At 41.4% G+C, this 23,562-nt stretch overlaps 1 protein-coding gene across 2 annotated transcripts in view; it reads right to left on the bottom strand.

Annotated features, from left to right (window-relative positions):
• Positions 1–23,562, bottom strand: part of KCNIP1 (potassium voltage-gated channel interacting protein 1) — a 359,325-nt gene that overhangs the window by 14,528 nt on the left and 321,235 nt on the right. The gene's annotated exons all lie outside the window — the stretch shown is intronic.

Here is a 23,562-nt window from a genome sequence, read left to right on the forward strand (position 1 = left end):
GATATAGTGCAAATAAAAAGCAGCTTGACCTGTGTCAGCAAGAAGTGAACACTGTGGGCTCTGAAAAAAAAAAACGCCCTAGCAAAATAAAATAAACTATACCTTCCCCTAAAAAAGAAACCGTAAGCACCAAACCCCAAACCTATATTTTTAGCCTATCAAAAAATAAATGTAAATGTGAAATAAAAAAAAAGACTGGGGGTAGGGTGGGGGAGGGCAGCAGCTATAAAATGGAGTACTTTAAAGTATTGTTGGGTCTCAAACACAGAGGAGGCACATACGATTATGTAGCCCACCACACTTCAATCCACAGTATATAGCATAAGTAGAGAACTATATAGCAGCATTTAACTCTCCTCATCCACAGACTGACAGCTCTCCCTAAACTATTTTTAAACACAGACAATTGGCTGTTGAGAAACAACCCTTTTATAGTAAGGGGGCTGGCACATAACGAAGCCTCCATTTTTGGCTCCTCTACGCCAGCTCACCTATATCCAAAGGCCATGAAAGGTATATAGTTACAAAGAAATTAGTCCGGTGAAGTTCAGCAATAGATCACTGGGACTGTGAACCTTGGAACCTTGAACAAATGGAGAGAGGAGCCAAAGAGCACAATATAGTGTAGTATTCCAATTTTTTAAGTGAAAAAAATAAGTATGCTGTGTGCAATAGCTCATTATGTCTTTGTCTTGCATGTCTTTTTTTTTTTTTTCTATGTGGGTTTACAATTGCTTTAGGATACTGGCCCTCCCAAGCCGGAATTGAGCAAGCAGCCTGTTTCCATATAGTATCAGTTACCATGTGTGGCTTAATAGACTGCACTGTGGGACTTTGACTTTATATGCCCTATCAGTTAACATTTTTTTTTTTTTTTTTTTATTGTTGACCTTTCATTTTTTTTTCATTCTTGTTCCTGCTTTCAGTATAACTTGTTACAAGAGTTTATATTATTGCAATATTACATTGAATCGGATTTGCCTCCTTGAATGTGATATCATATTTATTTATCCTGCTTAATTTGACAGGTATGTGGATGCACGTGTATGGGCCAAAACACAGAAGGCATGCATTCTGGGCCACCTGCACACCTTTCAAATTAGAACCTGCAGTTGTGTTCGTACAGCTGCTGTGTTCCCATAGAGTAACAGGTGGCTCCAGCTACACAAACCACTCATTCACACTGTGGGGCAGATTCAGAAAGAGATACGACGGTGTATCTCCTGATACGCCATCGTATCTCTGAGTTCTGCCGGTCGTATCTATGCGCCTGATTCATAGAATCAGGTTACGCATAGATCTCCCTAAGGCCTCGTACAGACGACCGGATCTATCCACTGGGATTGATCCGCGGATCAGTTCCAGCGGACAAATCCGGTCGTCTGTACGGCCTAGCGGATATTTATCCGCGGAGATTCGTCGGGCCGATCGATTTCAAGAAGATAGAAATTTCTTAGCATGCTAAGAAATCTATCCGCTTGAATCATTTCCAGCGGATTGATCCGGTCGTCTGTACAGACTCACCGGATCAATCCGTCCGCTCCCCTCCCTCGCATGCGTCGTAATGATTCGACGCATGCGTGGAAGTACTTACCTTCCAGCGTCGCGCACATCGTCGCGGCGACGGCGCGACACGTCACCGCGGATGTATTCCGCACGGATTTTGATCTGATGGTGAGTACAGCCATCAGATCCAAATCCGCCAGAGGATTTATCCGCTGGAAACGGTCCGGCGGACCGTTTCCAGCGGATATCCTCTCGTGTGTACGGGGCCTATGATCCGACAGGTGTAAGTGACTTACACTGTCGGATCTTACTCTGCAATCTCACGCTGGCCGCTAGGTGGCGCTTCCGTTTGTATACGCGAGGAATATGCAAATGAGGAGTTACGCCGATTCAGAAACGAACGACCGTCCGGCGCTTTTTTTTACACTGTTTGCGTTCGGCTTTTTCCGGCGTATAGTTACCCCTGCTATATGCGGCGTATCCTATGTTAAGTATGGTCGTCGTTCCCGCGCCTAGTTTTGAATTTTTTACGTCGTTTGCGTAAGTCGTTCGCGAATACGGATGGAAATAATTTACGTTCACGTTGAAACCAATGACGTCCTAGCGACGTCATTTAGAGCAATGCGCGCTGGGAAATTTTCCGGACGGCGCATGCGCAGTTTGTTCGGCGCGGGGAAGCGCCTGATTTAAATTTTACACGCCCCCTACCCGCGGAATTTGAATTCCGCCGGGGGATTTACGATACGCCGCCGCAAGTTTACAGGCAAGTGCTTTCTGAATAAAGCACTTGACTCAAAAACTTTCGGGCGGCGTAACGTAAATCAGATAGGTTACGCGGATCTAAAGATCCGCTCACCTATCTGAATCTAGCCCTGTATGTGCAAGAGAACCCGTGTGAAGTGAGCATTTTTTAAATGTTTTTATTATTTGTTGCAATTTTTATATTTTTTTTATATTTATTTTACAATACTGTTAGTGAGGGGCAGTGGATAGTGTTAGTGTGGCAGTGGACACTGTCAGTAGAGCAATGTATGGTGTCAGTAGTTTTTATTTTTACTATTTTATTTATTTGTTCTTTCAATTTTATTATAATATGTTCTTTTTGACAGTTTGCTTTTTTATACTTTTTTTTTTTTCATTTTTTTCACAATGCTTTTGGGGGTAAGGGGTAGTGGATGGTGTCAGTATTTTTTTTTTCACAATTTTTACAAATATTTCTTCTTTCACAATGCTGTGGGGGGAGCCCTGGACAATGTCAGTAGAGCAGTGGATGATGTCAGTTTTTTTAATTACATTTATTTATTTTTTATAATTTTTTTATTATTCATTACAATTTTTTAAACAGCCATGTTGTAGGCTCATTTTGAAATCTCATGCTGAAATCAAATTTTTGAGACAGAGATAGCGACTGAGGAAACATTCTCCAGTCCCTTTCTCTGTAGCCTCAGCTGCCCCTCAGAAGCTCATGCTTATTCACAAACTGAAGCATAGTAAACATAGTTTAATATGCTTTAGTCATGAATGGACTCAGAATCGATTGGTACTGACCACTGACTCAATCCACTTTCCATCCTGACAAGGGTGGAGTCATTCGAATGGAACTTTCCCTTTATAGTGCCGTCGTACGTGTTGTACGTCACCGCGCTTTGCTCGAGCATTTTTTATCACGATCGTGTGTATGCAAGGCAGGCTTGGGAGGAATCACATCTAGAAAAACATCGTTTTTTTCCATGACATGAATAACGGTCATGTGTACGCAGCATTACAGTAAACAGTTTTCCCTGATGCATTCATGGCAGCACACACTGCACACACTGGGTTGTGACTCCGCCCCCACAACCTGACAGGATTGGTTAGCTATAAATTTGAAGGGGAGACGCCCCGCACTATTCTCTTTGTTTATCCTCACCTGACAGATTGGACGGAACAAGCAGAAGCATGCCTCTTACCGCAAATCGCCCCAGCAGGTTCAAGCCTCTCCTGTTTGGAAGTCCCTCCTGTACCGTCTCTAAAGGAGCTTCTACGGAGGGAACCCCATTCTGGTGGTCTCAGGGGCGCAAAGATAAGTTCACTGGCACTATAACAAGCTTTAAAGAAGCTTAGAGATTTTGCAGTGGTCCCCTCTTCTGTTCTCACATTTCTGTCCCCCTGGCCAGTCTCTACTGCAGTATTTATATATTTCTTGCTTTAGATTTAGACCGTTCTGTGGTCTTTTTTAATACACTTACTGTCCTCCAGCAGCCCACTCCGTTGTATATGCACCACCGCGGCTTTCCGCCACTCTGCGCATGCGCGCAGCGGAGTGATGACGCCGCCAGTCCCCTCTGCCCTAACCCAAAATGGCGCCGGGACAGGCAGGCCTCTTCTGTGCATGCGCGTCATCGTCGCTGCGACGGCGGCGTGAGTTTTAAAAGGACAGCATACTGGAAATGGGGCTACAGGCTGCTGCTCTGCTATAGTGGAGGAAATTAAGCACAGGGTAGGTTCCTTTTTCATCCTGTCTTCTCCCTGACCAGGCTCTAATGGTATTTTTTTTATTATGGTACTACAGTATTATATTTCTTTTTTTGTTTCATTGCTTCCTCTTCTCACCTCAGACTGTCCTCAAGACTGATCTCCCACATCTTCATGGAGACCACTGCCCTCGCAGACCACCAGCAAACTAGGTAAGAGGCCATCCAAAGCAAATGTAAGTAGAGAAGAGACAAAAAAGAGAGCCTGACCACCAACGCTGCGTTTTTGGCAGCCCTACCAGGTCAAGAGACACAAGTTCGCGGCATTGAGGGGGATCAAGCCATACGTCAAGCAGAAGGTCACGCAGAAGTCGTTCAAGGTCATCCTCCCGCTATCATCGCTCAAGACATAGCCGCTCGCGTCACAGCCGCTTCCGTCATAGTCGGTATCACCGCAGACAATCACCATCATCTTACCATGGTCCGAGCTATCATACCCGTTCTGTGGCAAATGCTTGCTGGGTATGTGGGGCTCCCGCTTTGCCAGGAAAATTGGCTTGCCGTTCTTGCTTCAACGAAGCAACCAAAGAGAAGGAACCGGATGCCAGAGTCGTGACAGAGCTCATAAGAGAGCCGCCACAAGAGTCAATTTTGGGAACTATGGCTCCGCTAGTAGACGACCCTACCCCAAGCACATCACCAGTACCCTGTCATTACGCACAGGCTTCAGAGACCCTCTCTAAAAATGAAGAACGCGAGGCGGCGTCAGGGTTCCACTTCTGCTTAGTCGAACCGTTCGCTCGCTCAGTTAAAGATGCAATTGGCTGGGAGGAAGAGGAGACAGAACCTCAGAAGATTCGGAAATATTTTCCAGAACTAAAGAGGGATCCTGAGTCGTTTCCCTTCATCGAGGAACTAGAAGACCTCATAAAAGATGAATGGGAGAGATCGGATAAGCAGCCTAGTCTTAGCAACAAGCTTGAAAAATTGTATCCTTTAAAGGAATCTAAAATCAATTCCCTGATTAATGCACCCACAGTCGATTCATCTTTAATGTGACTTGCCAGACACGTCACCCTGATGATCGAAGGTGCAGTTACCTTCTGGGATGTACTAGATCGCAAAATCGATCTTGAATTAAAAAGGGCTTACTCCATGGCAGGAGGCGCTTGTAGACCGGCTATCACCACCGCGGCAGTAGCTAAAGCCACCTCTGCATGGGCGGCTAACATTGAGAAATCCCTCCTAGATGGAACTGACCAGGAGAAAATAATTTCCTCCCTACAGGAGATAAAATTGTCAGGCGATTTCATGGCCGGAGCATCAGTTGACATCATTAGATCCTCAGCAAGGGCAATGCTAGCCTCAGTTATGGCCAGAAGGGCCTTATGGCTGAAGCCCTGGATAGCCGATGCAGCATCAAAATCAAATTGGTGCAAAATTCCATATGACGGCTCAAACTTGTTCGGCCCAAAGCTGGATTCAGTCATCTCTAAAGTCATGGGAGGAAAGTCGGGGCTAATACCCTCCGACAGGAGACCAAAACCCAGAGAGGCCCCGCTTATAAGCGCAATCTTCCCAACAAATACAGGGATGCTAGATCCTATCGTCCCGGCAGGGAGTTCAGGAGGGACAGGAACAATTCTCGACCCTCCTTTACGAAGGTACAGAAGGTCAAGGCCATCACGGCTGGGGACCAACAAAAATCTTTTTGAGGATTTGCCCGCCCACCCAGCACAGGTGGGCGCCAGGCTCAAGAACTTCGCTCAAATATGGTCACGTCACATAACGGATCCATGGACATTATCCACTATCAAGACGGGACACAAATAGAAATTCATGGGCACACTGCCGGAGAACACATTCCAGCCCACCAAAATACCATCTTCCCCAGACAAAGAAGGTTACTCCTGCAATATTAAACGGAATTGATACAAAAGGGGGCAATCGTAGAAGTCCTGCCGCACCAAAAAGGGAGTGGATTTATTCCCCTTTATTTTTGGTACAAAAGAAAACAGGGAACTTGCGTCCAGTCCTGGACCTAAAGAGGCTCAACAAGAGGATCAAAATAGAAGCCTTCAAAATAGAAAGCCTTTAGTCCATTCTATTGGCGGTGAACCTGGGAGACTGGATGTTATCGGTAGATTTATCGAACGCTTACCTTCACGTCCCGATCCATCCCGCCTTCCAAAAGTTTCTTCGGTTCTCAAGCAGTCAGTCTCATTTCCAATTCCGGTGCCTTCCATTCGGCATCTCCTCAGCACCCAGGACATTCACCAAAGTTCTCCTACCCCTGATCGCACTTCTCAGGGATAAGGGGTTGCGAGTCCATCATTATTTGGACGACATTCTGCTCCTGGCAGAAAATCAGGAAACCTTGACTCATCACCGGAAGCTATTGCTCACGACCCTGCAAGAGTTCGGGTGGTTAATCAACTGGAAAAAGAGCAGTCTCCAGCCCACGCAAATCATGGTGTTCCTAGGGGGAGAGTTGAATACCAGGCTGAACCGGGTACAACTCTCTCAAGAGAAGCTGAAGCCCTTAGTCCAGAAGATGAAGAATCTGTTATCATCCAGATGCCTACCAGCCAGAGCCTGCCTCAGTATCCTGTGGTCCATGTCTGCGACCATACCCATGGTACAGTGGTCCCAGTGGCACATGCCAGTCTTACAAAACTCCTTTCTCAGGCAGTGGGATGGAACGTCAATGCTCCAATCCATTCACATCCCCAGTTGGGTAAAGCAATCAGTGTGGTGGTGGACACACCTGTCCAACCTCAGGAAGTTCAGACCGATCATTTCCCCAAGTCCAGAAGTAGTAACATCGGATGCCAGCCAGAGGGGGTGGGGAGCACATTATCTGGACCAAGTAGCCCAAGGCCAGTGGCACTTTCGAGCTCAGGGCATAGTATTAAAATATTTTAGAACTCAGGGCAGCCTTTCAGGCTCTCATGTCCTTTGCACATCTTCTGGAGGGAAAAAGTGTCCTTATCAGAATGGACAACAAGGTAGCGGTGTCATATATCCAGAGACCAGGAGTCGCACGCTTCTGGAGGAGGTTCGCCCCATATTGGAATGGGCCCAGGTGCACCTGTTAGATCTGAGGGCAGTAAACGTCCCGGCAGCACAGAATTTTTTGGCCGACTACCTAAGCCGAGAGACACTGTCGAACAACGAATGGTATCTGAACCACCACGCATTCTCCCTTCTGACGAAGACTTGGGGAGTACCAGAGGTCAACCTAGCAGCCACGCCAACAAACACCAAATGTCAGAGGTTCCTGTCCAGAGCCCCCTTTCTATCAGCCGAAGCAACAGACTGGCTAGTCCACCCATGGAACTTCGAGCTGGGGTACATTTTCCCTCCAACTCCTCTGATTGCGAGATTCCTGTCCCGGCTTCGGAAGTCCTCAGCCACGGTTATAGCAATAATACCGTTCTGGCCAAGGAGGCCATGGTTTACGACCCTGTTACAACTCATCTACCAGTAACCAGGGATCTCCTATATCAAGGGCAATTCTTCCATCCAGCCCCAGAGAAGCTGCATCTGACAGCATGGAAGTTGAGAGGGTTAGGTCAAGGGAACAAGGATGCTCCCAGGAAGTAATATCGACCTTAATGCAGGCTAGAAAGACCTCCACTAATACCACCTACACTAGAATCTGGGAGAGGTTTGTTTCGATGTCACAACAAAGAGATTGGAATCCTATCTCGCCAGAACCATCTCAAATTCTTGAATTTCTTCAGTCAGGGCTTAACAAAGGCCTAAGCTTGGGTACCCTGTAGGTTCAAGTATCCGCCCTTTCTGCCAAGATGAGTACTAGATGGGCTCTTCATCCTCTGGTCACTCAATTCCTGAAGGCCTGCATGAAGATCAGACCACCTACGAAACCAGCCTTTCCAACATGGGATCTCTCAGTAGTACTCGAGGCCTTGTCCAATCCACCCTTTTTTCCGTTTAGCTTAGTTTCACTGTGGAACCTAACTCTAAAGCTGGCTTTCCTTATTGCAATTACATCAGCTAAAAGGGTGTCAGATACAAGCACTTATGGCTACGGAACCCTATTTAGTGTTCTTTCCTGACAAAGTGGTACTGAAACCTTCAGACCATTTAGGCCAAAGGTGGCCTCCTCCTTCCATTATAGGAAGGAGGAGGCTTAATCCAATGATTCAGAAACGTTTATCACATAATATTAGTAAATTTAAAATCTAACAATTCCCCCTTAATGCACTATTATTAACAAACAAAATAAGTGCATTCATCTTAAATAATAAAGGTTTCTGATCCACTTTTTTACAATACAAACAATACAATTTAACATTTCAGATATTGTACATAAACGTTTTCCAAAAATCTGATATTCCTATGAAATATTTAACCATTTCATTCCATTAAGAAACTATAAATTATTATATTATTGATTAATTTAAATTTATTCTTATGTAATATTAAAATGTTTCTTCCTTTACCTTCATAAATTTTACTTCTTATAACTTCAACCATATCATATAACTATTTTATCATAAAGAAGAAATAGATATTTTTGATGTATCAAATTATATTACTCTATAATATTAATTATTAATCAGTAAAAAAAAATTCTTGCATTTCTTTTGAAATTTAAATAACCAAATAATTTCAGTATTATAAGTTTTTATACATTATCCTTTACACTGAACAATTATAAACATAATACGTAATCTACTGGTTTGTGGATACATAAAAACATAACTTTCCCATTATTTGATTGTCATATCTTTATATATTCTATCTTTCTTTCTATTTAATTTGTTTATCTATCCATTTTATTTATTTATCTATCCATGACTCTTTCTTTTATTTATTTTTCCAATGTTTCATATTATTTAATTCAACAATAATTCTGTTCAGACACTTTAAATCTTACATACAAACCTGTATGTATTTTAACTATATTAATACTTCAAATGTATTCTTTGTTATACATACTTGTAATAACAAACTATCCATCCAACTTTCCCAAGTTATGTGTTCTATAAAAATGAATACAAAAATTAATTATTCTATGTGAAATAATAATTTTATGTGTATCAATGTGTATTCTTATAAAAGATTTAGAAACCAAAATATAACAACTATTTTTCCATATTTCAAAAAATTTAAAAAAATTCCTATATTAGAAGTACATTCCAACTCCCCCTTACATAATGATCGACCGATCAATATGTCACTTTTGATGTAAGTCCATATGAATAAATCATTGAAGTTCATCCAAAAATGATAATCCTTGATAACATAATCAAAAAATAATTTTGAAAAAAATAGAAGTAGTAACACATAGAAGTTTAGCTGTGCTTGTTTCATGGTCATGGAAGAATCCAAAAAATAAAAAATCTTCCCAATTGAAACTCCAATTGATATTTCAGCTGGCATTTCTATTGGCATCCTTGGCACCTTCATATCTATAATTCCTAACCATAACTTTAGCTACTGGAATAAATTATGAAACATACTCGTAAAAAGTAGAAATCTTATTCAAAACGAAGGGCCAGATCCACGTACAGCTGGCGCAACTTAAATATTCGGATTTAAGTTACACCGCCGCAAAATTTCTACCTAAGTGCCCGATCCACAAAGCACTTACCTAGAAATTTGCAGCGGTGTAACTTAAATCCGTCCAACGCAAGGCGTGCCCAATCTAATGGAGCGAGTCCCATTTAAATTAGGCACGCTCCCGCGCAGGACGTACTGCGCATGCTCCCGACGCGATTTTCCCGACGCGATTTTCCCGACGTGCTTTGCGCGAAGTTACGTTGCGCCGAGTTTTGAGAATCGCGACGGGCGTAAAAGAAAAAATAAGAGTTGCGGCGGGAAAAAAAAAAATTAAAAAAAATTTGACAGCGACGCGGGAAAGAAGGGTCTACTTTTACATGGTGTACTAAGTTTACACTTTGTAAAAGCAGCCCTAATTTTGCAACGGCAAACTAACACTTAGGAAAAAAAACGAAGGGAAAAAGCTTTGTGGATCTCCGTAAGTGCTAATTTGCATACCCGACGCGGAATTTCGACGAGAAATGCCCCCAGCGGCGGCCGAGGTACTGCATCCTAAGATCCGACAGCGAAAAACTATTACACCTGCCGGATCTTAGGAATATCTATGCATAACTGATTCTATGAATCAGTCGCCTAGATAGAAACAGGGATACAACGGCGTATCAGTAGATACGCCTGCGTATCCCTTTTGTGGATCTGGCCCATAATTTCCATTCAAATTTAGCAAAGGCCTAGCCATGTTTTGTGAACAAACTTCTGAAATTTCTATACCTGTACTTTGTCCTATGCAACAGATTGCAAATAACTACCGTATTTTCCGGCGTGTAAGACGACCGGGCGTATAAGACGACCCCCCTAATTTTCCAATGAAAACATTGTATTGGGCTATACTCGCCATATAAGACTACCCCCTACCTTACACAGGGATGCAGTCTTGTAGCTCCGATCCAAGCCCAATGTCTGAAGGCAGCTCTGGATTCTCTGGAAGACTTAGATGCAGGTCCTCTCTTCATGGTAGAGGTGAGCAGGCACTGCAGCAGATCCCCTTGGCTTCTCTCCTGGTGGCTCTGATCCCTGCAGGCTGAGAGCTCAGACCCCATCTATAGGTCTGCACTCTCCTCTTTCCTTGCTCAGTTTCCCCAGAACATAGTGACACTTCCTCCTCTAGGTGCAGCCACTTCTAAACTCCTATTAATCGAAGTCTACAGTCTATTAGCCTCAATTAAAAAGTACAGTGCAAAAAAAAGTGACATCCATTGCAGTATGCACTGAGCCAATCCCGGTGGGCGATGCATTCTGTTGCTGAATACTGTGCTTGTTAAGCCTGCTCGGATTGGCAGAGGCTTGTGACATCATGAGCCCACGCCGCTCCAATCCGAGCAGGCTTAACAAGCTCTGTATTCAGCAACAGGATGCATCGCCCGCCGGGATTGGCTGAGCGGTGCATACTGTATGTAACAGTATTACCGAGCACCTGGCTGGCTTCACATACATCTGGCAGCCTCTGCACCCGGCGTATAAGACGACCCCCGCTCTTTGGCAGTGTTATTATGGCGTTAAAGGTCATCTTATACGCTGGAAAATACGGTATATATGCTAATCTTAAAAGGCATCGAAGAACAGACATTCTTCATCCTGTCATTAACTCAAAAAAGTAAAAAAACCCATATTTTAGAAAAGTTTTTAGACTAAAAAATATAACAGGTAAATAAGTCACCTAGTATTTACCTTTTCTTGAATCATCTTACCCTATATCTGGGTGCTAAAGATGATAAGAAGCAAAAACGTTATCAAATACTAAAATTGCATACATGTCCTTCATCACCTGTCCTATAAAAATGAAAAAAAAAAAACATCTGAATCCATGGTTTGAAAACAAACCCCAATGGAATATGACAAAGTTCACAACTTAGCTGTCATTAAAAATATATTAATTCTTCTAAAATTACCTCAATTAATTTTTATCAAAAAATTAACTAAAGGAAAAAACATACTTGTATCCTCCCTTAGCAGGTGAAAAATCTAATATGATCAATCTACATAGATTGCAAAATTTCTCAATACTTTGTAATATCAGATTACTCTTTGCCTTTTGAATTGCTCTATAAACATAATAAAACAATATTCAGAAGTCTAATGACAAAAATGTTCTAATAATGAGTAGTTCAAAATTTCTTTCATTAGCTCAAACAAACAATCAATTAATCAATTTGTCAGTCAATCTGTCAGGTACCTGGATATGCAAAAATAAATATTTTCATTTAAAAAATAACTCTATCCAATATTGTTGGAATCAACTATTCTTACAATTAATTTTATCTCCATTATCAGTCTGTACTGAGACAACATTTTAATCATCCCCCTCTTTATTCTGTGACTAATTATATTTTATAAAAGTAATAATTTTACTAGATTATTGTATTTTTCTTTTACTATACTTTACTTTACTTATTATTGCTTTAATTTTGCAAAAAAACATTTAGGTTGGGCTTTCCCAAATATTTTATTTCTAAAAGAAACTTAATCATGTTAAAGTACATTATTTTACTGAACCAATCATACAGTATGATTGATTGCACCACACATGCCCTGTCACTCTGACTGCTAAACAAACACAAGCATTAAGATCATTTTTCAGTGTAGACAGATACTCAGAAAGTTTAATCTGTGCCAATATAAATATATATAAATATATATAGATACAACATTCCTTCCCAATAAATATCCACTGAAAAATTGATAAAGTAACTTTTGCATGATTTACTTACATAACTGTGGCTTTATCACACTGCATAATTTTAGCTTCAACTGACCTTACTTTTTAAAATCCAGTTGTCACTAGTCATAACCTTTTCAAAGCCTTGTGTTTTGACAAGTGAAAAAATGTCATGGCATGACTGACCATCTGCTTTTCTCTGTTAATAGTACATTCTTTTACATGTCACACTCCCAGAGAATGATCTGTCACTGTCAATCATTGCTACACATTCACTATACAATTTGTCTAAACCAATCTCATGAAACCCAGATTGGCCTCTGCGCATGAACCGACCTGTGTCTCCCCGAGAAAATTACTCCAACTAACCTCTTATCAGAAATACTCAATTATAAAAACGTTTAACAATAGATTTTTTCTTCAATTTTTGCTAATTTTAGATTGAACAAAACTTTCATAATTTAATATTTTTCCCGGGTAAACTTTAGTAAATTAGAACAACCTACTACTTTTAATTTAATAACCAAAACCAAGTTTGAAATCTTTTGTAAAAATTGCTCAATCCTTAACTTATTATTTTCTGCAACCAAATCTGTAGGATTTTTGTTAAATACTAGATACCTTGTTGTTTTCCATTAACTGAATTTTATACAGTTCTTACATAATCTTAATCAATAGTTTTTCCTTTAAACTTCTGCCCCTGTTTGTGCTTTGAATGACATGCAATAACACATTTCTGTTGTTTGGGCCTAACATTTTCCTAAACATATACAAGCATTAAAATGAGTTTGCTTATTAAAGAACTTCTTTACACTCTGGAATTAATTAATTACCCTACTACTGTCTGTTTACATGCCTGCATTGCATATATATATATAGAATATACCAATTCCCAAATATTACAGGGATATACTTCTGAACTTTGAGATTTTTAACCATCCCATGTTAACCCACTTATATAAAAAACATATTTACCCCTTGTTTAGAATGATTTTCCAGTGCACTTAAAAAAACAAGAGATGCAATGTCCTTTTAACTTTGTCTTAACTTTAGTTTCTTTTGTTCGTTATTTTGTCTTTGTTGATTTTTTCTTGTTGCATTTTCATGTTGCTGTATCTTCATTCATTGCTTTATCTTGGAAGAATAATGTCCTTATTTTCTTTGAAGAGTTCTTGTCTTGTTCGTGGCTTGCCTTCTTCTTTTTGGCTCATGTTAATGTAAATGTTTAGTTAAGCTGTAGATAGCCTCAAGTAAACAAATGTAAAGATGCGTGCGTAAAAATAATGTATTTCTCCTTTTTGTGTATGTGAAAGGAATGTATAATGTATAGTGTATTCTTGGACCGTTCAAACATCAAAATCCGACTTTCATTTTCGCTTACCCAAAGTGTACATTTGGTGTAACTACAATGGTAGCCTTTAAAAATAATGTGAAGCTTTAGATCCTATTTCAACACTTCTTCTGTGAGACTTCTCACCTTTTTTAGAATCTTCTTGGCAGTTCTTCACGTACGTAAACGTTTACGATTTTTCTCCATAACCAGAAAGTCCTCAGCTGGATTTTCCACGATATCTTGAAAACATTCTGTCCAAAATAGCTGGCCCATTAGCCTCGTAAGCCTTGTAAGTCTGTTAGCGTTCTAACAGGTGAGAAAACAAAACAGCATAAAAACTCACCATTGTGTTTTTGAGCTTCTATCGTCTGATGGAACACAAACGCCTCTTGGTTCTTTTCGTTTCTAGGTTCTTTGATCGTTTTTTTCTTCAAGACTTGAATATCTCTGTCTTCTTCATCTTCATCTCCCCCTTTTCAAGGCTTTAGGAAAAAATAAGACCAACGTGGCTGGCATACACCAATGTTAAATGAGAGGGAGAGGAGTACATTTCTCTAACATGTGTCATGCGATATGTCAAAACTCTCCTCCATCCCAGGCGTTCTTGGTTCCCAATATACAGACTCAGGTTTCCTTCATTATACGATGTTAATTCTTCCAAAGACAGGACAGCAAGACAGTCAATGCTTACATTGTTACAGCTGATAACACATCATGGTAGGATGATACTTCAGAAAGTTACAGAAGGAGGAAAAAGATGTTAATGATGGTACATCTCTCTGCTGGGAAAGGTCCCTTCCAGCAGGTTGGGTTCTAACCCTCATCTTCCTGTCGGGTCGGATGACCCTGAGGTCCCTAGCTAACTATGCAACCCACATGTGTTCTTATACTGTTTTAAAAGCCAAGCTAAGCATAATTCACAATTAGACCAGCTCCAAAGAAGGTTGGTGATAAACGTAACACCCACTTGTGTATTTTTAAGTAACATCTCCACCCACTGTCTTGACGTAGGACTTCAAAAATAACAGATGTAGTGTCCTGTAACTGACATTGTCTGTCCTCAAACTACCATGTTTAATCCAATGATTCAGAAACGTTTATCACATAATATTAGTAAATTTAAAATCTAACAGATATAAATTAAATAATTAAAAAAATGTTTTAGGTTTATTTAGCACTCGAAGAGGCAGATCCACATACATCTGCGTGGGCGCAGCGTATGTGAGATACGCTACGCCGCTGTAACTTACTTTTCTTTCCTTTGAATCCTGAAAGAATTTGCGCCGTAAGTTACGGCGGCGTAGTGTATCTCTCGTGGCGTAAGGGCGCGGAATTCAAATTGGGTGGGTAGGGGGCGTGTTTCATTTAAATGAAGCACGTCCCCGCGCCGAACGAACTGCGCATGCCCCGTCCGTCAAAACTCCCAGGGTGCATTGCTCCAAATGACGTGTTTTCGACCTGTACGTAAATGGCGTCCAGCCCCATTCACGAATGACTTACGCAAACGACGTAAAATTTTCAAAAATTATACGCGGGAACGACGGCCATACTTAACATTGAGTACGCCACCAGATAGCAGCTTTAACTATACGCCGGAAAAAGCCGACGTAAAAAAATGCGATGGCCGCTCGAACGTTCGTGGATCGTCGGAAATAGCTAATTTGCATACTCAACGCGGATTACGACGGGAACGCCACCTAGCGGACGTCTAAAAATTGCATCTAAGATCCGAAGGCGTACGAAGACGTACACCTGTCGGATCTAACCCAGATGCCGTTGTATCTTGTTTTGAGGATTCAAAACAAAGATACGACGCAGGAATTTTGAAATTACGCCGGCGTATCAATAGATACGTCGGCGTACTTTCTTTGTGGATCTACCCCCATATGTGCACATTAATCTAAGTTTTCTTAATTTTTTCATTTTTTTTTTTTTATGCAAATATGCACTTAAAATTAGGGGGGATACTTACTTGAAGAGTTTCATGTTGAGTATCTGTTTTTTGTGGTAAGCAGGGTTTTCCGTTTTGGCACTAATGGGTAGCGCCTTCGGTCCCTTTGTTTTCTGGGCGGGTGTGAGGGTATGCTGAATTATTTATTTATAATCAGCTTAATAATAATGATTTTTCTGTATATGCACAATTATACATACGGTTTTTAAATTGCAAATAAACATAACTTTGACAGGACGAATTCTGTAATTACGCGGTTTCTGACAAGTTAGGCAGGATAACTTTATACAGTCTTGGACTGACGGACTGCAGTAAAGGGGGAACGATAGATCGAGGCATTGAGATGTCCCAATAAAGTTTTGTTAAAATGACAACTAGCGCACTCTGCGTTGTAGTAATGCATCGCTGAGGATTGGCATCTTTTCCTTGAGTTAAGATGGCGTTTGCGCTGCTATTGTCCTGCATTTCACAATGAGGCTTGGATATAAATACATGGTGATTCACTGGTATGCCCTATCCCATTAAGAACGTCTGACTAATGACAAAACACATCTGTAAGGACGTGCAGTGACGTCACCACACCAAGGAGGAAGGGCTCCACTAGTTGCCGGCCGGAACTTTGTTTTAGACGCTGCTTGTTTTTATCTACTTTTGTAAGTACGCTCTACGTTTTAAATAAATATATAATCTTTACGGAATTACACTATGGTGCATCCTCTTTCCATCTATATGTTCGGATGAGCCTGAGATTGTACCTGAAGTTTTCCTTGGGAACCTGTCCCCCCCTGCATCTCTGTGAGTCCATTAAAGGCCGCGGCTGGGCTATAGCCGACTGCATATCAAGCTTGCCCTCTGGTAAGTGGCCTTACATTTCGGTGAAGGGTGTGACTTCAGTGTGGAAATATCAGTCACTTTATGGTGGTGTGCGCTTTCAGGATTTTTCACCTATATGAAGATTACTGCAATTTGAAATTATTTACTCACATTTGCATCCTATGGACTTGCTTAATATCAGAATTTGAGAAATTAATTTCCTGAGATTATTTTTATTGTTTAAGAGTTTTATTATTTTTATCTGGCGCTGCTTTATTTTCTATGTATATCAAAGAGGCCTACTCCATTCAGCAACTTTCGGTTCCTGAGGGCATCAGGGCCCACTCGACAAGGGCAGTGGCTACTTCATGGGCAGCATATTTCGGGATTTCACCAGAGACCATATGCAGAGCAGCAACTTGGTCTTCCCGACATACCTTCATTTCACACTTCAGAGTGGATTCGGCCCACTTGGCTACTGCCGACTTCGGCAGATCTGTGGTTAGAGCCAATTCCTCAGCGATATAGAATAAATATTATTGTTTTCTTGCACCCTTCTGACTGGCGAGTTATTTCCCAGTATGTGCTGCCATGAATGTGTCAGGAAAACGGAAAATTGTATACTCTCCTTTCTGTAATTTTCCTTTCCTGACGCATCTTCATGGCAGCACACAGATACCCACCCTGCTGTTTAATGATATATAAAGAGAATGGTGCAGGGCGTCTCCCCTTCAAATTAATAGCTAACCAATCCTGTCAGGTTGTGGGGGCGGAGTCACAACCCAGTGTGTGCAGTGTGTGCTGCCATGAAGATGCGTCAAGAAAGGAAAATTACGGAAAGGTGAGTATACAATTTTCAGTTTTTCTGAGGATTGGTGACCAAAACAATCTTTTCTGCATATTGTAGATATTGCCGTACCAGTGTTTTGTAAAGGGGTAGAAATATTGATTATGGCTTTAACCCCCCTGGCGGTGTTCCCGAGTCTGACTCAGGGTTAGATTTCTGTGCTGCGATCGGTAACCCCGAGTCAGACTCGGGCTCGCCTCGCAGCATCCACAGACAGGGTTTACTTACCTTGTCCCTGGATCCAGCGATGCCACCGCGCTGTGTGAGCGAGCGGGTGCTCGCTCGATTCGCACAGCGTCCTCCTGTGACGCCGATCTCCGTTCCCTGCAACGTTACGATGCACGGGAGCGGAGAACGGCGCCAAATTCAAAAACATAAACAAACACAATACATACAGTATACTGTAATCTTATAGATTACAGTACTGTATGTAAAAAATACACCCCCCCCATGTCCCTAGTGGTCTGCCCAGTGTCCTAAATGTACTTTTATATAATAAAAGTCCTGACCACAACCTGCTAAAACACCTTTGGGAAGAATTTTTGTGCGGAGACTTCGAGCCAGGCATTCTTATCCAACATCAGTGCCTTACCTCACAAATGCACTTTTATTATTATTATACAGGATTTATACAGTTTGCGCAGCGCTTTACAACATGGGGGCAAACAGTACAGTTACAATACAATTCAATACAGGAGAGCTCAGGTCCCTCTGATCCCTTCAGAACTTCAGTCTAGAAGAATGGTCAAACTATCCCATAGACACACTCCTAAACATAGCTGCAAAGGGTGGGCCAACTCAATATTGAACCCTACAGACTAAGACTGGGATGCCAATAAAGTTCATTCGTGTGTGTAAAGGCAGGTGTCCCAATACTTTTGAATGTGTGTGTATATATATATATATATATATATATATATATATATATACACACAAATCCTATACCCACAGTTGATCTGGAGGAAGGCAAAAAAAAAAAAGCATGATCTAATTCGCCCCAGCTCCAGAGTGTCTTGGAAAGAATACAGGCCTTTCTACACACAATCTACTGAGCTGGCCAGACAAACATTTACATGAATAAATTAAATTTTATTATTGTAAGCACCCCTGTCAGTAGTAAATGGTTTGATTTAACATTCTAACTGCTACATTTGCAGAACTTGCTCAGTAGAAAAACACTAGACTTACTGGCAGGATCACCAAAGGAAAAACAAGAAAAGAAAGCCTAAAATCAAAAATGAATGCAGCCACGACATCTAAGAATAAGTATGCTGCACAGGGCCATCTTAATAGCATCATGGGCCCCTGGGCAAACTAATGCTATGGGACCCCTAAAAGCTTGCCCCAATTTACGCACATACTCTCAAGAATGAAAGTACAATATTTCTACTTTACAGCGTGTCACTTGTTACTGTCCCCTGCCACCAGATTCAGCGTGTCACTTTCCACCTGTCCCCTACCACCAGATTCAGTGTGTCACTTATCACCCGTCCCTTGCCACCAGATCCAGGGTGTCACTTGCCACCGGCAGGGGGACTGAACGACGACAGGGGGACTCGGCGACAGAGGGCTGGGTGGCAGCAGGCAGATGACTGGTAAAAATTGTTTTTAAAACTTACAGTATGAACAGTGCTACAGGAAAAACGAGATACCATCTTGATCTTTGTCAGCTAACAGAACTTTTTTACTTCTATGTAAAATTCTAAAGATAGAAGTAATAAAGCTGACAAAGTACAAGAGGGTATCTGGTTTCTCCTGTAGCACTGTCCTTAGTGTAAGAAATCGAGCAGAGCCGTTTTAACACCCCCTCACGAGTCCCGAACAGTGACAATCGGGGATTCGAGATCCCCGGCAGCCCAGCGGTGCCCGTCAGAAAGACGGCCCTAATGCTGCAATATAATACATGTTTGCTTTTTGGATTTAATACCACTTTAACTAAGTCACCCCCCTCCTAGTAGCAATTGTAGCATTGAAGGGTTCCTTTACGCAACCTTTATGCAATTTTTTTGCAATTTTTGGTTTATGCAATCTTCATGCAACTTTTGGTTGTGAATCCATCCATACAGGCATTCGCTTCTTACAATGGGAACATTGCACATTCGATGCTATGGACACTAGGCATTGAATGTGCATATTTTTCTATAGCGATTGTGAGATGCGACTGCCTGTGCGCATATGTGCAAAAACAAGGGGATAATAAAAGACTTTAGTCACCGACCTCCTAGTAGCAATTGTAGCATTGAAGGGTTTCTTTACGCAACCTTCATGCAATTTTTATGCAATTTTTGGTTTATGCAATTTTTATGCAATTTTCATGCAACTTTTGGTTGTGAATCAACCCATACAGGCATTCGCATCTTACAATGGGAACATTGCACATTGCACATTCGATGCTATGGATATGGCATTGAATTCATGTGCACATGTTCCTTTGTATATAATTTTTTGTCAATTGACATTTTTATATGTGTATCCAGTGGCCCGGATTCACATACATTGGTGCATATTTATGCCGGCGTAGCGTATCTTTTTTAGGCTACGCCGGCGTAGCGCAGAGCACCAAGTACAGTATTCACAAAGCACTCGCCCCCAAATCTACGTTGGGTTTCCTCGGCGTAAGCCAGCGTAGGTGGAAGTGGGCGTGAGCCATGCTAATGAGGCGTGACCCCATGTAAATGATGGACTGAGCGTCATAAAGATACGAATAACGTACGGCGCATGCGTGGTCCCGTGGCCGCATCCCAGTGCGCATGCTCAGAATCACGTCAGTTTTTTTTTCATGCTCAACAATGAATAGCTTAATCTAGCCTTTTTACCTGCCCATATATATTTCAAAATTACTGTTTTAATTACTTTAAAGAAGCTTTGCGGTATTTTTATTGGGAGCATTTGAAGTTTGTATGTTATCTTTGGTAAAATCATCATTTTAAACGCATTGATCTTGCCTATCCAGGAGATATGTTTTTTTGCTAGGTTTTTCAGGTCTTGGTTAATGTCGTTAATTAAGGGGACAAAGTTGGCCGAGTAGAGTTTTTCAATTTTAGATGTAATTTTTATACCCAAGTACGTTATAGCTTCTTTTTCCCATGTAAATGGAAACTCTTTCTGTAGTTCTTCTGCTTCTTTTTTTTCTATCCCCAGATTCAAAATTACCGTTTTTATCGGGTTTATTTTAAAATTTGAAAGTTCACCGTATCTTTTTATTTCCTTTATGACATTAGGGAGAGATACTCTAGGTTTGGCCAAATAAAGGAGTATGTCATCCGCATACGCCGCCACCTTGTGTTCTTCATCTCCCACTCTCACCCCTCCTATCCCCGGGTTTTCCCAGATTTTTGCTAACAACGGTTCCAAGGCTATTACATATAGGAGAGGTGAGAGCGGACACCCCTGTCTGGTTCCGTTTTCCATGTTGAACACAGATGACACACTCCCATTGACCTTCACCCTTGCCGTCGGGTGGCTATACAGGTTCTTTACCCATTTCATGAACCTTGGTCCCAGGCCTATATTTTGTAAAGTTTCCATCATAAACCCCCAGTCGACTCTGTCAAATGCTTTTTCGGCATCTAAGGACATGAGTACGACTGGGGGTTTCTTTTTTGGATCTTGTTGTAACAGTAACAGGGTCCTTATACTATTGTCTCTTCCTTCTCTGCCTGCTACAAAGCCCGCCTGATCTGAGTTTATTAATTGCGGCATTAAACTTTTTATCCTGGTTGCTAATATTTTCGCGTATACTTTCAGGTCTGCGTTTAACAGTGCTATTGGACGATAGCTGGAACACAACGTTCCATCTTTTCCCGTTTTAGGGATAATAGAAATATTTGCCAAAAGAGATTCTTTTCTTATTTCTTCTTCCTCTCCTATTTTGTTAAAATAGTTACACATCTCTGGGACCAGGAGTTCGCTAAATGTTTTATAATATTTAATCGGCAAGCCATCAGGGCCTGGACTTTTCCCACACGGGGTTTCCCGGAAGGCTCTATGTACCTCTTCTTGAGTTATTGGGGCCTCTAGGGATTCAGTGTCGTTTTGAGAAATTTTAGGTAATTTCACTTCTTCTAAGTATTCCCTGATTTTCCTTTTTCTCATCTTTTCTTGCTCTTGTGTTTCCTTGGTTCTTATTGAATATAATGAACTATAAAAAGTCTGAAAGGATTCCGCTATTTCAGACGTCTTATATTTCATAAGGCCGTCTTGATTCTTTATTTTTTCGATGTAGTTTTTTTTTTTTTTTCCCTGGATATTCTGGCTAAATGTTTCCCTGGTTTGTTCCCCCATTTGTACCTCTCCTTTCTAACATTTTTGAATATGTCTCTTGTTTCAACCTTCATCAGATCTCTAAGCTGGGTCCTCTTTACAATAATTTCATGATATATTTCATTTTCTCCTCGCTCTTTATGCATTTGCTCCAGTTCAAATAGCTCAGTTGTTAATTTTTTCATGTTTAATTTCCTTATCTTTTTTTTCCCTGCTCCTATTGAGATTAATTTCCCTCTGATGTATGCCTTATGGGCCTCCCAAACGGTAGCTACCCTTACTTCAGGTGTATTATTAAGGGTGAAATATTGGTCCAAATCCATTCTCACTGTGTTGTTTACCTCTATATCCTCTATAAGTTCTTCATTTAAGTTCCATGATCCTTTTCTTTGCTCTATTTCTTTGAATCTAATTTCCGCTATTACAGGAGCGTGATCTGAGATTGTAGATACCCCTATTGAAGTTTTAACTACCTCTTCCAATAACTCATGGTCTACCAATATATAGTCCAGTCTTGAGTATGTTCCGTGCACGGAGGAATAGTAGGTATAGTCTCTTTTATTTGGATATGTAATCCTCCAAGGATCTATTAAACAGTAGCTATGCATTTTTTTTCTTAATATTCTAAGCTGTTTAATATTTCGCCTCTGAGCCCCGGATGTACTATCCAGTTGATAGTCCATTGAGAGATTGAAGTCTCCTGCTAGTATTACATGTCCTAATTTAAAGTCCATTAAGGCATTCAAAATCCCCCTCAGATATTTATGTGGTTGACTGTTTGGGCAGTATATATTTGCTAACGTGTATTTTTTCCCTTGGAGTACTCCTTTTAGGAACAAATAACGACCTTCCGAGTCTACTTTCCTATCTTCTACTGTAAAAGAGATATTCTTCCCTATTCCTATGGCGACCCCTTTTGCTCTCTTCTTTGGGGAGTCCCCATAGTACCAAATAGGAACTGCCCGAGAATACAATCTAACATTAGAGTCCAGCGTTATGTGTGTCTCTTGCAGGAAAACTATTTCAGCGGAATACCTTTCAACTTCTCTTAGTACCATATGCCTTTTTTCAGGGCAACTGAGACCTCTTACATTGTATGTTAAGAAATTTATGTTTGTCATATTTTTTTTTTTTCCCTCTTTCTTGGGTATATATGTTCTTTCCTGCTGCATGACACACAGATCTGAATCCCTTTCCCCCCCCTCTCTAATCTTCCCCTCTCCCTTCCCGCCCAAACTCCTCCCCCCCCTCCCTTCTCCCTCCCCCCCCTCCCCTCCATTTGTACCTTGCCCCCTTGTTCTTCGTTTGGGGCTTTCTCCTCCCCTCCCCCTCCCCCCCATTCGATCCCTGACCTTCTGGTCATTTTTAGAGCTTTTTCTATTTGGCGCTCCTGGCGCTCTTTTGCTCCTCAGGCTGAGGTGGAGTTCTATTTTAGCCCGGTCTCCTGTCCCCCTATACTGGGGAACTGGTGAAGAAGCACTCTCTGGGTCTCCCTTCTCCCTGGTCCCACTCCGATAGCTTACTATATTGACCCTCCCCATTTCCCTCCCGCCCACAACCCCCCCCCCCCACCATTCCCCCCCTCCCCGGCCGGTCAACACTAATAATTTTTTGGTATTGGGATGCCTAAACTATGACAGAATTCTGGTGTTTCCTCCAAAAACCTCAGTCTTGCCGAAACACCATTTTTCCTGCCTATTAGGCACGCTGGAAATCCCCAATTATACTGAATATCATGCTCCTGCAGAACACCTAGCAGTGGTTTTAAGCTTCTTCTTCGTTTTAACGTCTCTTGTGACAGATCTTGATAAATTTGAATATTATGTTGATCGTATTCTAACGGCGACTTCCCTCTCAGTTTTCTCCATAGCTGGTTTTTCTCTTCCCAACTTTCAAAACGCACAATAATGTCCCTTGGGTAGTCCTGTGCTCTCTCCCTAGGACGTCTTATTCTGTGTGCTCGTTCTATTCTGAGCGGGGAAGTTGTTTCTCTCTCTAATATTGGATTACAGATTTTTCTTATTATTTCTGGGAGGTCCTCAGCTTGTGTCGTTTCTGGAACACCGCGTATTCTTATATTCTTTCTTCTATCTCTGTTCTCTTGATCTTCTAATTTATACGCCTGTTCTCGTTGGTTTATTTTTAAAG

Source organism: Rana temporaria, chromosome 3 (assembly GCF_905171775.1).
Source record: "Rana temporaria chromosome 3, aRanTem1.1, whole genome shotgun sequence".
NCBI lineage: Eukaryota > Metazoa > Chordata > Amphibia > Anura > Ranidae > Rana > Rana temporaria.